The 14,909-nt window shown below is 37.4% G+C and overlaps 2 protein-coding genes across 2 annotated transcripts in view; both read left to right on the plus strand.

Annotated features, from left to right (window-relative positions):
* RAPGEF5 (Rap guanine nucleotide exchange factor 5) overlaps positions 1-14,909 on the plus strand; it is a 233,243-nt gene that overhangs the window by 142,816 nt on the left and 75,518 nt on the right. The window lies entirely within an intron of this gene.
* Positions 1-14,909, plus strand: part of CDCA7L (cell division cycle associated 7 like) — a 356,480-nt gene that overhangs the window by 86,314 nt on the left and 255,257 nt on the right. The gene's annotated exons all lie outside the window — the stretch shown is intronic.

Raw genomic sequence — 14,909 nt, forward strand, 5'->3', positions numbered from 1 at the left:
ATGTCCCCTAGTAGGTTATAGCAGTAAACAAATACAAGTACAAGAGTACACCAAAGTATTTTAGGTAAGAATCTTTATTACCCACCAATTTAAAAACACAAACCAATGGGCACAAGGTAGACCTTAGATACCCATTGTTTTTAGAAATATTATATTTCTTGCTTTCAACAGTTCCCATACCTGGGTGATCTTAGTACATGTCTGGGTAAAATAACACACACACGCCTCATTTACACAGTGTATACTGTTCATATTCAGTTGAGCAGCATTTTGGAAACACTTTCAACAGAAAAAGTAAATGTGAAATGTGTAACTCTCTTCAGGTTAAAAATGAATGAAAATAAATGGCCATTTCATTCATCTGGAATCTTCTCATTAATTCTGGTTTGACATGATGTGCTTTAGTGCATGTTTCATCTTTGTAGGTTTGACTACTGTTTTTATCTCTGTATGTTTTGGGAACATTGGCATCTGTTACGGCCCATTTATAATGTAATCACCGCACCACTTAGAACCACTCAGGTGAGGTAGCATTTCTTTGACTTGTTAAGGACTGTAAGTGTATACGACCATTGCAATAAGATATCTATCTACAAACAGAAATCCTCACCTCCCCCCCCCTCTTCCATTCCCCCCACCCCCCCCTCCCCACCCCCCAATACCTTTCTCTCACAGTATTATCTTATCTGGCCAACACTCAGTGAAAAATTAAACAAAACAAATTCTCATCTCAAAATTTTAACATATTCAACATAATGTTTGCTCTTTTAAAGATTATAATTATTAAATTAAACTAGGCCTTCAGATTGCTGTCACCACAGCTTTTGCCCAAGGATGTCTGTCCCCTTGTTGCGCCTGGTGAAAAGGAGAGACCTCCAGTCTCACAAATTTATATTTCTTAAGTTATAGAAAAGTAATAACCCAAGTGTGTACAAACAAGGAAACTCTTTAAAACCGGTTCTTAATGACATACGATAATACAAGTGCTATGGAACTTTTTGGCATACATATCATTATTGTTTTTATTTCACAACAATCCTTTTTTTTACATTTTGAGAATTTTCAACTTCAACAATTATGTAGTCTAGAGATATCAAGAATGGACACAAAAAGTATAACACACAAAATATGCATGCAAAATATGTGCATCGAGTATCCAGATACTGACAGTACATTATAACAAGGATTCTAAACACATATACAATAAATTCCTGCACAATACACACATTGAATATTATCTGTTTCTTACAGTGATATCCAAGCTTACATTCTAGAGTGAGTGGGCTGAACTGGCACAAGAGGTAAAGGTAGGATGTATTAAATGTATGGGAAATAGTAAGTGCCGAGTATAGTTTACAATGAAGGGTTGGTTTTTTGGATGACACAGTTGCAGGAAAGGAAGCAGGGTGGGTTACCAAGGTGTGGGGAGGAAAACTATTAACAGTTTAATTGGTATGCTTTCCTAAAGAAGTGAGTTTGTAATGACCTTTTGAAGGAAATGAGACTGGGTGATAGTTTAACTGAGCAGGGCTGAGCAGGGAAGGTAGTTCCATAGGAACAATGCAATGTAGAAATAGACATGGTGTTTTAACTAATTTCTGGAACATTTCCACTAAACACCTTCCCTAGTAGGCTCTATGGTTATCCTTTTGGCTATTAGAAACATTTGGTTCTAAAAAAGTGTTGTGCAATTCTTACATAACTGCACACAAGCAAGTTTCAGCCCATGCCATTGCTCAACATGTAATACTCCCAATGCCAACTGATGTTTGAATGTATTTTGGCATAAACACAGCTGCCATTTTACAGCAAAGGATGGATAAAATATTTGCCACAGGGGGAAAAATGGGGTGAACACCCAGCAGCTGCTGTTGCTCTGCAAACCCTCCAGCCATCCATCATCTGTTCTCAACAAGCCAAAGCCTAGCACTAATTAAATACGTGAATTGTAGCCAACCAATATCTAGAATGGTACAAATTGTTAAACCGTCTCTTAAGGCGAAACAGAAAATTGTTCAACTTTCGGCTCTTCAGATTTTGTTGGACTTCTGTAGTAATAATCTTTCTGTCTGCTGAGAATTATAAGAGATCAATTATAGGAGAACAGCTGAACGGCTGGGAGTAGACAATCGTAGATTAATATAACCAGGATGATTTTGTGCTCGTTACTAAGTCATGGCAACTATATCAGTATTGTCTATGAGGGTGATTAATTTACATCAAAAGAACTTTACTGAATTGGGTCATAGATAATATATGGCAGATTCTATAAATCTCTGTCACCGTGACTCCCATTTGGCTAATAGTGTAAGTGTAAATGTAAGCTATTTTATAAAATGAATTTCCTTGTAGAATAGAAATTACCTGTGTAGCCCCTGGAATAGCCTTTCCGTGTGACAATGTGGGGTTTTAATTGGTGGCGTCTACAACTGGGTCAATTTGACAAGTTTTAGTGTGACCCTTGCAGCACAGTTTTTGGCAGCAAATTTTAAAATGTTCTCACTCCTTCCTGTAAAGCTGTTCTGTGCAATTTGTTTTTCTTTCCGGTTTTCCCACCCTTTTCCTCTCGTACCTTTTGTTAACTATTACAAATTCCCCTTCAATGCATTCCAGCACAAATTGTCCAAACAGCTTGCGGGAGTAATGCTTTTTATTTTTTTTCTCCAGCCAATAAGACTTCTGACCTGCTCAGACACCATTGGGTTTGAGCTGTATGCGAATTGGCGACTGTAGAAATAGATTAGCAAAGATACAGTAGATAGCTATCAAGGATAATTGAACCTGAAAGATTGGACTTACTGTCAGCAGCAGTGCTGTGTTAGATTATCCCTTGCTGTGAATGAGAATATTGGAATTTTATATTGAAACTGATCGTGTAACAAGACTGTTGCAGATGTTATATCAATGTCTGGTCATGTATTCCTGACCCTGTAGTGCAAAACCCACCATTTAGGTGGCTTTACCTTAGCTCCCCTTAAAAGTTAAAAAAACACTTTATTTCCAGCGACGCCCCGCCCCCTTGGTGACATCATCAGAATTGCAGCTTTTTAGCCAATCCAATGCTTTCCCGTGGAGAAAGCATTGGATTGGCTAAAATCAGCAGGGTGGCGGGGCCAAACACTGTTTTGGTCAAGCAGCACCTCCTCATAGAGATGCACTGAATCAGTGCATCTCTATGAGGAAAATTCAGCGTCCCCATGCAGAGCGTGGAGACGCTGAACGGCACTGCTGCCTACTGAGGAGTGGCAACTTGGAGGTGTCCCGAGGGGCAATGTAAACACTGCCTTTTCTCTGAAAAGGCAGTGTTTGCATGAAATTGCCTGCATATAATGATTATACTCACCCGAACAACCACATTAAGCTGTAGTTGTTCTGGTGACTACAGTGTCCCTTTAAATACTTTGTGACCTCCGGCAAGATGACTTTCTAAAAGTGTGAATAGAAAGGCAGATGATTATGATGTCTTGCAGGTATGTCTGCTCAATTCAGTCGCTCACATCAAGTATCCTCATATTTGAAATCTCTTTGAAACTTACATCATTCACAACTGCATTCATTCAATAAATACACATTATTTTCCTTACCAATATTAACGACAAGTAACTATATTCCGACAGCAAAGCTTGTTATGTTTTCTTTGGCGTTGCACTTTTTTTGTCTCATGCCTTGTTCTGAATCCATGTACATATGCTTCATATGAGCTGTAAGCATTGTGGAGATATGTTTAATAGAAGGAGCCTTTCTTCACAGTATTTGCAAATTTGTATTCAGTCTGAGCTAACTCATGGCCATTGAAGATCTAAACTTTGTGAGTCCCCTTAATCTTTTTAATTGACTCTATCATCAAAAACCATCCAGTACTTTAAAGAGACACTATAGGTCGTTGTCTTTCTTATGTTGCCGAGAGTATCTCTGAACCATCCTCCAGTTCTTTGGAAAAATGTTAGCGGTTTGACGAGCAGTAGTGCTCTCCCTTTCACCCAGACACTGCTATTAGAATCCTCTCTATTGATTAAATATCGAATTATGGTCTATCACTAGTGAGTGGCAGCTACATAGAACAGTTTGTGCTGCCAGTAATTTACATTTTTTAAAGTGCTTGCTTTAGAAGAAGAAGACGACAATCATAAGTGGAATAAGATTAGTAACTTTGAAAAAAGTATGTATATATGAATCACTACCTCAACACAAGTTCTTTATAAAATGTGACCTCTATATTGCTTTTGAAACAACTTTTCAACAATGTAAAGTGTATTTAAAGTTAAGTAGAATAATAAAAGCTGGTAGTGTTCCTTTAATGAATCTGGCCACTAAGACTTATTCACTTGCATGTGGTTTCAGTTTCTTTAACCCCTTAAGGGCACATGACATGTGTGACATGTCATGATTCCCTTTTATTCCAGAAGTTTGGCCCTTAAGGGGTTAAATGAACCCCAGCCCAACTGGGCGAATATTACCCCGGCAAAATGTGATTCTTATTTTGCAACAATATTATTATTTTCCATGTTCTTTCTTCAAGTGAATAAATATATCCCAACATGCATGCCATTTTCTGTATACACTAAAGCCTGTTATTACTCCTATGCCTTATATCACAGATGATGGAGTGTGTTTATTTCAGATGATGAAGTGATATGATTAAATATATTATGCTGGAATCGGGAATCCCTGTGGCATTCTGTTACTTAAATAAACACGCCCATCTGAATTTTAAGTTAAATCAGAGACATGATGGAACACAGAGCTCTTTCTTCATATGATAATTTGTAAATGTATTTGTTATGATAACGAACCATTATTTTCTCCTTTGCATTGACTGGCACATCAGTGGCTTTCTGGGTTATTCACTAAACTGTGAATCAACAGGATGAAGTTTTAGGCCAATGTAGTCAAACTAAGCTGGAAATATAGCATGGGTATTTTTTCCAGTTTGGCTGTTTTGATCTTACATTTGCAATTCCCAATTTGGTAAATAACGCTGTCTATATCATCTAGCAGTCTGTCATCATACCATTTAAAAAAGATAAGTTTGAGAGTCCTGGTTAACCTGTTGGTTTCAGGTCTGCTGAAAGCCGGTTATAGCTTTGGATGATAGCGCCATAAAAAGAACCACCATCAGTGATCAGGGTGGTCTGGGCGCGTGGACATATTGGTGATGGGTCAAGAGCAAAAGGCTCCAAGGGCTCAAGCTAGGAATGAACAGTCTCAGGCCAGCTGGGGAGTCTTGCTCACCAACTGTTTGGGGCCCAGACTCTTACCAGGAATGCTACAGTCTTCTTCTACACTAGCCCTAACCTCATCACTAAAGTCCTGTCATTGGTACTTTGTGGAAGGATCGTAGGCACGATGCCGTCATATCACCCATTATCCAACTCCCACACACCACCGCTGCCATCAGCAAATGATGAGGCTGATGCTTGCGAGTAAAGTAAATCCACAAGTTTAGCTACACAACCGCAGTAAGAGACGTCAAGAGGGAGAAGACAGATACAAAACACAGTGATTTATTTTTTATTTGTGTATGAATTTAATATTTTTAAATCAATATAAAAAGGGATAAGTGGCAGTAATTTCTAGACCTTTTTGTGCCCCTTGACCAGATTGACCTCAATGTGTCCCTAGTTATAGACACACTCTAAACACATAAATCACTTCAGCTTGGTCTTTTTCCATTTTATAAAACTTTCATGAATGGAGCTTGCTACACCTATTTGGCTGTCAATGATACAACCAGTCTGGCTACTTCCTAGTTTGTTTAGCTCAGGATGCACAACTCAAGAGGCAGGCAATTGCCGAAAGCACCTGCCTGGAAAAGACTTTTTATAATACAGCTAATTCAGAAGTTTGTGATTGGACATACACAGTATGTACTGGAGAACGGGAGGGCTTGTAGTGGCTGCACATACTAAATCAAACAAATTGCATGCATACGTTATTTGAGGATATATCTACTAAATTGTTATTTTAATATTTTTATGGAGTGTTCCTTTAATGACTATATGAAGCTTTGAAAAAATGAAATTAGTTAAGACTCATTTGGATTAAATTGACTCTCTGAGCACCAAAACAGCTTTAGAATAATAAAGCAGTAATGGTGTATAGATCATGGCCCTGCAGTCTCGCTCCTCAATTCTCTGCCATTTAGGAGTTAAATCACTTTTTTAATGCATGCCTAGCCACGCCACCCCTGGCTGTGAATCACACAGTCTCGCTAAAAAAAAAGGTGGTATTTTCAATCAGATCATATAGCGCAGTATGTTTATTTTAGAAGTTATCTTCTGCTTTGTAAATGGAAAGTTAAACACATTCAGGAGACTACTGCAGGCTATGGACATAACTGGAGATAAGCAATTCAATATGAAACACACTGTATGCAATATGGGAAGCTAAAAAAGTATTTTTCAGGAAGCGTATAGGAAGACTGTGTGAGCCTTAGCCAGAGGAAGTGTGACCGGTTTTGGATAAACAAAGTGATTTAGCCCCTAAATGGCACAAAATTTAGCAGTGTTATTGCAGGGGTATAATTTAAACACCGAAACTACTACAATTAAAGTTGTTTTGGTTTCTAGTTCTACACTGTTAAAGAGACAGAGATACTGTTTTATGTAGGTGTGTACATTGACCTTCCGAAATCTTTCCCAATGAAAACGCAACAGTAAACTAATGGCAATCAGTTGATTTTGGCGTCATATTATGAGTCACAGACCTAAAAACCAAACAAACCATCATCCATAGTATATGGATGTTCTACATTACAGTATCACTCAGCAGGCACTCTCCAGTTAGTTACACTGGTTTAAAGCGTTTACGGTTAGACTTTGTTTTAAGTGCGACGTATGCATGTCAAGCCATTGTTCAGTCATTTTACAGCCAGTGAAGCACATGCGTCTTCCACCCTCCTCCTATAAAAAAACTCTAGTTACTTCTGTCTTCAGATCAACAGCTAGAAACTCAAATTGATTATCAAGGATCCCAAGGAAATAAAAGTAAAACAACACACTCAAAGAAAGGTTCCTCATTGTCTATGACTTTGTTACAGTATATGTTTTACTATGTTTGTTGACATATTCAGCTTCTAAACAGAAGGACTAGTTAGCAAGCCTCACCCGGAGGAAATCAAATGATAAACACAACAGATTGGGAAAGAGTCATATGGGATATCTATCCCCCTTAAGTTACAAATAACAAAGCCATTGCAAAGTCTATTGAAACAGCTCCAACCCAACCCCATGCTGTGTACATAAACATACTCGTGAATCCATAGGTCAGCAGAGTGCTCCTGATCACTCCGTCCCATAGGCATACCGCACTTTGATATTTTATACATCTATTCTTTTTTTGTTGTTCTTTTCAAAGGGATTGATTGAAAAAAGTACCGTGTACAAGTGACAAATGACAGCTTAATGACGGTTTGCATTGTCATGAGTAAGAAAAAGGGGATAGAATATGTATGACCTGGTGTAAGGTTTCTGGAAACTGTTCCTTTGGGACTATCTGAGCAGATGGCATTTAAGGCCTTCATATGTCTACATGTCTGTAGGTGTATAGGTACTTTGTTATGAATTAAGAAATCTAGATCTTTACATCGTTCACAGAATGTTGCAGATGTTAGTGTGGAGCAAAACCAGCAATATTACTTTTTTAGATTATCTGATGCATCTAGTACATGAAATAAATAATTGTTTAGAAAGTGTCGATAAAGTCCCTGCGTGAGCTGAAATTTTAACAACTTCATTTCCCCCCCCCCCTTGTTTACAAAATTATCAAGAGTCCATTTCTTTTGCAGCAAGTAGTTCTCTTGGCATTTTTTGCCCATGTGTGATTTGCACCTTCGCTGTATATTTTGCTGTCTTACGCTGGTTAAATAAATGATAATGGCTTTAGCCATTTTCAAAGCACACTGCGTATAAATAGGAATCCCCATTAATGACTGCTCTCCTTGTGACCCTGAATAAGACATTTCATCTCCCTGAGCCTCAGGCTCCACTGATTACACAGTCAGATTTTCCCAGAAAGGATTCATTTTCTGTGAACATGTGTCCATGTTCGGCACAAACTTATAATATGATTTGATAATAATGAATAAAATGTATGTTTGTGCTGGAGAGATGTGTATATACTATATGTGTATAAATGTGCATACATACTTTTCTCCTCTGATGCAAAAGAGATATACATATGCATGCACACAAATCATACATATATTATTTCCAACATTTTGTATGCGTTTCATAAGGTTTTTTTATTTTTTTTATTTTATTCAAGTATGTAATACATAGATGTGTTGCATCACCATATACATATTAAATTGCAGTCTGTAGCATGACATGATCTGCAGGAGAGAGTGATATAAAGTGAAGCCTGCTCCTGGTGGCTAGCTGTGGCACTGGGACTGAGACCATGGATGATGAGTTAGCTTGCATCATGCGTCCAGGTTGCACTGTCATGTGACCACATAAAGAGAGGAGGCACCAGCATACTTTCACACATTTACAGGTATTAAGCCAAAACAAGAGGGGTGCAGATAGGTCAGAGTGTGGCTCTAAGCAATGCAGATTGGTTGCTAAAATTAAATACAAAATCAAATGGATATTCTGCTACCTCTTGTATTTGCTGCCCGAGCCCCAGCCCCAGCCCCAATCCCAATCCCAGTCTATCTAATGATAAATGCACAAGTGATTTGTGTCCCTGTGAAACTCCAAGCAGTGGACAGCTGAAATTGATTGGGGAATGGAATTACTGTAAGTTCCATTCGATTTCCTTGAATACATTTTTTTTTCCAATCATGGAGAAATGCTATAGTACATTTTCCTTTTGGAATTTAAACACATCTAAATATATAGTATTAATCTGTGTTATATGCTAGTGAGAATTTATGAGAATTTTATGTATGACAATCAGCCAATTCTTGTACAATATAAACGTGTTTTTTTTTCTGCATATTGTATTCTTACCTGCTGTAAGAAAACATGTTGGTATGTGTTATATTTTATAGTATTAGGATTTTGGATGGCACTGTTTTACAGTATTTAAACTGCTCGGCATTTGATTACTTAGTAAGGATGGGTTTTCAGTGGTTTAGATTTTTCCATAGATGTAAAATGGAAAGAAACTGCATTTACGCCAAAGCAAAGGTGCATGGCAGTGCATGTGCATCAGTGAATGTTCCCTATAATGCCACCAAAAACATTTGTTTATATATGAGAATCACAAATAGTCTATGAAGCTGTTATTGTAGTCCTGGCAGATGGATCAGTGTTATTGACTTATTGTCAGTTTCATTGAGACATCAAGTAAAGTATATTCCAATAAGGGTACTTTACATCAGAACAACATGTCACTGGTAACGTGCATCAAAAAGGAGTGCACACAGATGAGCGATGCCTCGTTTTCATGTAGGAAACTGTAGAAAAAGATTTCTCAGAAACAAGATCAAAACAGAAGAAAGCGATTGGTGCTCTTATTGCTATTAAAGTGCCTTTGAGTGAGACCGTAAAAAGTTACGATAAGGTAGTTGAAGTTCCAGCTGAGCTGGCTTGCTGAGAACTGGATTGTAAGACTAACGAGAGTAAATAACCACTGGATAATAAGAATGCTGTACAGCAGATATACTGTGTAAGCATATTGATAACATCAAAGATATAAATAAATATAAGGAACATTGTTGTATAGTGTTTCTGTGTTCTACTCAGCTGATGCCTGCGAAGGGAAAGCTGCTACCACCAGAAACACCAGGATCTCTCCACCAGCCCCAACCATTCTTGCAGGATGCTCTCAGGAACCCAACAACAACTTTCGTCCCATTATGGTTCTTATAGTCTTCCCATCTCACCCTGTGATATAGAATAGAACTGGAGCCCTCCGCTGGTGTGAGCTGTGTGTGGGGGCTTGGCCCCATTCAGTTTGCCGCTTAAGTGAATGGAAGCGATCCGCTGTCCGCAACCTCTGAATGCATCTAATCTTTTGTGATGCTGCTCTGGAAATGCTTGAGACAAACTTAGCTTTTTGTCGTCAATCAGAAGATACATTGTGGAAGGCTTTGGTTTGTCTTTTAGGTTTTGCAGTAAGTATTCGCCTGTGGAGCTTCTCCCATAATTGTTAGCACAGTTTGCCAAAAATCTTAAGAAATGGATTGACCAGGGATGCTGGTTGTGTGAAGGCATGTGGAGCAGCAGGCCCAAAAGTGGTGGCCATCCTGTAGAGCAGGCTTTAGTTTCCAATCTCTGTTTAGCTGCCACTGGTCATCCAAGGTAGGCTTTGATACTACACCAACAGTAACTGGGATATCCACCGCCAGTACAAAGAGGGGGGACGCAGGATGCAATAACTAGAACAGAACCTGGGCTGAGGATCGACTACCTGCCAGACTCCGATATGTCCGCAAGCCACAGAGCAGACTAGCAGAGGCAATTCTCACTGGGAATGGTCTAAACGCAGGTCAAACCTTCAGCAGTGTAACACAAGAGAAATAACTAGGTTATTGCTGAAAATTAAAAAAAATGTTGTTGAGTAAAAGGCTTATTTAGAACTTTTCCCCCGTAGATCTCCAGCCAAATACATCTGTCTCAGTCAGCTATCTGGCCCTGCCCCTTCTGTTCCAGCTCCCATTGAGACCACCATGAACAAGAAAATGATACTATGCAGCAATTACATAGCACAACTTTCACTGTTCCATTTGAGTGAACATTGCAACGGGTCTTTGAGGATCGCAGATATTAAATTATACCAGGTCCTTGGTTTTCTTTTGTAGAGTGTTTGCCTTTCAAATGAAAATTACATTGTTCTAACATGATTTTTTTTTTTAACTGATCATGTTATTATATGTCTTAGAATTCATGGAATTATTGGAGAAGTCAGACATTGCAACCGCACGATCTAGCATTATTAGACAGCAGGCATGATGTGTTCATGGTTACTGGGTGAGGTTCCCATAAACACAAGGTTGCTTTGAGAGTGACCAAAATTAAGTGTTGATATTGCAAAACCGACTTCATTGCAGGAAGGGAGGATTAATAACAACATTTTTTTATAATCGCTGATGGCAGAGTACTTAATTTTATATTTAGAAAATAGCAGTTGATATAAAATGATCACAGTATTAGTCAGTCTGACATGAACTATATCCATTTGGAACATTATATTTTTAATGTATTCCTTTTTTTGCGGTGATATTTAATTGCTTTCAGCTAACAAACGTGTACCTAATCATGGAAAGTTACTAAAACCACAAGCAAAGTATATGTACTTCAGTGTTCAGTTTAAATAATACTTGAATATTTTACATATTCAACAATATCTTTAATCTTATAGATAAGTTACAAACTGCCCAGATTGTTGTTGAGTTTTTCTGTTTTGTTTTTTTCCTACTTTTTTTGTTTGTTTATGAAGTCCCCAGCAGGATTGCTAGCTCTTTCATGAGGTGGTTCATTCAAAGCAATTTGCAGATGTGCTTTGAAATTCTGAAACATTTTGGCAGATCAAGTTGGCCACCTGAGTAAATGCCCGACTATACAAGTACAAAGCTGGAGTGATCTTGTCTGGCTTCATTAAAAGACTGTGCTCTGTAACCTGTTGCCAAGCTTGGAGGATAACCGTGCATATTACGAATCAAAAACGGGAGGTCGGTTCATTTGAAAACACTTATTAACTGTAATATGCAATTGTTTGATTTGATGTGATAAACTACTGATAGGCCAAGCTGGCAAATTTCAAGGCTTGAGACATGCTTTGCTAGACGGTTCTTCAGTGTTACGGCACAGACGTTTGATTTCACCAAGAAGGGCAACCAACAAAGTTCGTAAAGAACATCAATTATAAAGTCTTAATTAAAAAGCTATCTAGAAATCAAGGGCCTTCATTCTGGGTATGCCCTTTGACCATGTGTGAAATTACACAATAATGAAATAAAGCTGGGGGCACCATTTCTTCAAATATATCATACTTATGGACTATTTTTTATTTGTGTTTGTCCACAGTAGACTAGTTCAAGGAAAGGGTTTTCTTCCTGTTATATTTTATTTAGAATTTTCCATAATTTTGGGGAAAACTGTCACGTACACTAATTAGGAAAAAGTGTCTGTCTGTTGTGTAACTATTGGACTCAAGGCCTTTTTTTATTTTAACAGTCAGTAATGGGCTATATTTTATTCCTCAACAAATGTTTCTTCATCCAGGGTGATTTCTCCATTGACAGTGTACTGTAATACAGCATTATGTTAGATGATTTGCAAGGTCTGTAACATTTTATTCTTAAACCACTCACCACTTGTTTCTTCCTTGGTCTTATCAAGTAGGCTTGTTCATGGCGAAAAAATGTGGTTTTGCCAAATGAAGTCATGGGAAAAAAAAAAAATATTTTGTGGATTGAAATTCATGTACGGGGCATTTCATTTCGGATGAATTTTGACCATGTAATAATTTCAAGAAAAATGATTTCGATGAACCAAAAGGGCATAAAAACGGGTCAGTCGATATACTGCAAAATATTTACCTAATATAAACAATATGTATATATTTCGCAGTACACTGATAGACACTTTTGCCCGCTATGTAGTTCACAGATCTAGTGAGGCGAAGTAACCTAGAGAGGCAAAAAAGGAGCGGTAAAATTAAATAAATCTATACGTATTTATTTTATATATTTATTAAACTTTTTTTTATTTCTGGTTCTCCTTTATTTCTCTCTGTTGGTCACTTTTTACTTAATCTGTGAATAAAACATAACATTTAGTGCCTGACCATCAATCTTTTTTTTTTTTTGCCGAAGACTGAACACTGAATCGCGAAAGAAACACAGCTGTTTGTCCTTTGTCGTTTTTGTTTGTTTTGTGATTTGTCCATGTGGTGATTCGGAGTTACGGATTTCAGATTGCCCAAAATTCGCATGAATTGCAATTGATTTGATGTCGAATGCACCAGTCTATTATCTAGTTCAGTTTAACAAAATAACAGCTATCTGTACCTAATTTAATCTTTCTGGAGGATCTCGGAATCTATGCAGTCTATCTAAAGAAAGCATACAGAGAAGAGGAGAAATGAAACAATGTTTCTATTTATCCTCTTCATTTGCTGTTTGAGCTGAATTGTGTTGTCATTTGCTAAATCTTTAATATAACTTTTAAAAAGAAAACTGAACATTACCTGAAAAAAGGTTAATGTTTGTTATAGGTGATTTTTTTTTTTTTTTTGGTTTAGTTTCCAGAGAAGTGAAAATTCCGCTCAAAGTATTTAATTTGTGTTTGAAATAATTCCGTGAATCGGAATAAACCAGAAGCAGTAGTCCTAGTCAAGAAGTACTCTTCCATGTGCATTAAACACGTACACAAAAACAATTTGTAAAGATACTGCTTTTACAAGTGGACGTTTCAAACCTCTGGATCTTGACATCAATGTGAAGCACATTCACTAGAAATGGTCTGCCATAAAAAGACTGTTACTCTGTACCCTTAACCCCTACCTTTTATTGCAAAATAAAAATTGTCAAATTAAAAAAAAAAAAAAAAAAGACTGTTACACGCTTTGACGCTAGTCAGGATGAACATGATGCTCTGCTGTGTACAGTGGTATACCCTTTAATTGATTTAGATTACATATTATTATGGATAATTGTTTTAAACGGAAACTTATTTTAACATCAGGGCACATGTTCTGCCCTAACTTCTAGCTTCCTAACCATCTGTGATTCATATGTTCTTGGATCACATGTCTAGGTTGAGTTTTTCCGTACAGGCGTGGTACATGCAGACATTTTAAAGGCAGTTCCTCCGTGTTGTGTCATTTAACAGATTGGACTTTCCTCAATTAATTACATAACAAAATTACAGTGATTTTTTTTTTTTTTTAAGTTGCTTTAATGAGAACAGAATATTTTATTTTGTTTTCTCTGCTTCCTCGCCACATTTGTAATTGTAAACCTAGCAGTGTGTTTTCACCCACGTAAATGTGTGTTTGTGTCGTTAACGGTAAATGTTGGAAGAAAGCTCCTGTGTTTTGATTTCTGCATAGCGTGGAAAACTTTATCGAGCTAGGTTCTACTGAATCAATCGATGCGGGCAATTACTATCTGCTTCTGTGAACTCCCATTCTTGCCATATGGGATTCCAACACTAACCTATAAAAAAAAGTGATAAGTTGAAAAAAAAACATAACTAGTGAATACTCAAAATCTTCTCCGGAGAGGTGGCAGTTCATTTTATTGGCAAGTTGTTAAAATAATGAGAAAGAAGGAGTTGGGATATGTGTTTGGTGTGAAGGAGTTAACTAGATACAAGCCATGCAAGTTTTTTGTTTTTTTTCTAGACAAAATATGAACAGAATCCAATTATTAGCATAATATGTACATATGAATAATTAAATTAAGCTTGTAGAAAATGGTGTAAAATATATGTGAATTACAAGTTCTTATCCACTACTTCATTTAATGCATCGCGTGGCCTTCAACTCGTATCATACATAGAATTTAGAATATCCTGTGTTTAGGTTTACAGCTTCAGGCTTTGTTCTAAAAACCTCCAATGCTCGCCGTTCCAGGAACAAAACTGCAATACCCAGGAAGCGTGCACGCATCACTAATTATTAACCCCTTTTTCATAAAAAATTACATTATTTTAAGCCCAACTTTGTGGATTTTTCTTTTTTTTATAAGTTGCTTATGTTTTGATCCATCTATTCAGTTCTACATTAACATATTTTTTTTAGTATTCTCTATGACTTAAAGAGGCACGCTAAGCACCATAACCACTACAGACCATTACAGTGGTTATGGAGCAAAGAGGTAGTGCTGTATCCCTAAAGACCAGGCCAATCCCCTCCTTAAAAGATAAGGATAAGTGTGTATATAGTGCTTAGAGATATATGGGTGTAAAACCAAGCAGCTCTAAAACACTTGTGTGGGAATACCACCTCCCCAC

Source organism: Pelobates fuscus, chromosome 4 (assembly GCF_036172605.1).
Source record: "Pelobates fuscus isolate aPelFus1 chromosome 4, aPelFus1.pri, whole genome shotgun sequence".
NCBI classification, from domain to species: Eukaryota; Metazoa; Chordata; class Amphibia; order Anura; family Pelobatidae; genus Pelobates; species Pelobates fuscus.